This window comes from Cyprinodon variegatus, unplaced genomic scaffold (assembly GCF_000732505.1).
Source record: "Cyprinodon variegatus isolate N-32 unplaced genomic scaffold, C_variegatus-1.0 Scaffold1884, whole genome shotgun sequence".
In the NCBI taxonomy this organism is placed as follows: Eukaryota; Metazoa; Chordata; class Actinopteri; order Cyprinodontiformes; family Cyprinodontidae; genus Cyprinodon; species Cyprinodon variegatus.
Window position 1 is genome coordinate 28,928 of NW_015152337.1, and position 1,194 is coordinate 30,121.

The window sequence follows — 1,194 nt, forward strand, 5'->3', positions numbered from 1 at the left end:
TATATATATATATGTATATATATATATACATGTGTGTGTGTGTGTGTGTGTGTGTATATGTATGTGTGCACGTGTGTGTGTGTGTATTTTCAAGCCATGCAAGGGGGGTGTGGGGGCATGGGATCAGAGATTGCATGAATAATTGAACACTACATTTGACGTTTGAAAATCAAATACCAAAAACGTCCAGAAGATGGCAACAGTACATATAACATTCTATATCTACCACTTGGATGATCTACATTTCTTTGATATCCAGTTTTGCTGCTAAGTGTTCCTGAAGCACAGCATGCAGAAGCAAGCCCTGGTTGACCTAACTTCCTGCACCAGCTGCTAAATTTTTCGCCATCTCGCCGTCTCCTCCTTCCATGCCCAGTGCCATTTATTTTTCAGGCCCTTATCTATGGTGGTCACATCTTCCCCGGAGTTTATGACCTGCATTTTAATCATTCAATCGCAAGTTTAATTAATTAATTTTTTTTTTTACTTTTTACACGTCTCTCCGTTGAATGGACCCATAAACTGTGCAAGGTGACTTTCCATGTAGAACTTCAGCTCTGTACCACAATCTATCTGGCGACTTGAGAAAGAAACGAGAGGAGGAGGAACACGCTTTCCTAAGACCCGCCCACTTCTTCTTATTATTGGCTAATACTGTTAGTTTCAGAGTGCTCCTTTGCTACCATTGGCTGACAAATGCAGGAGGGATTTTGATTGTCTTTTTTTAAATTTTTTATTTACCATCCATTTATTTTTGATTGATTTTTATTTAACCAATCGCTATCGCTAGGAGCCGGAAATATTTGAATCCCTACTACTGAATTTAGCGTGTTGACGATCTGCATTTGGCAGAGTCTGACCCCCTGCTGGCAGTTGCGTGGCCTCTGTCCCCCTACAGCTGCTTGTCTGGTGACACCATCACGCTGGGTTAGCGTTAATGATGTCATCAGTGTGACTGAAATCAGGAAAGTAAACAATGGAGAGCAAAATGGAAGGGAGCCAGGGTGTGGTAAGTATGCTTTATTCTTTCACTCTTCTGTCCCTGCCAATCTCTCTTATGAGTGCTGCTCCATGTCTACCAAACGGAAGCAGAGTTGCCTTGTTAGATCAGACACAGCTGGCGTTGTGTGTTGACGTCCGTATTTTGCGATCACGGGTATCACGTAAAATAGCGGGTCGACCTGGGTCTGATGT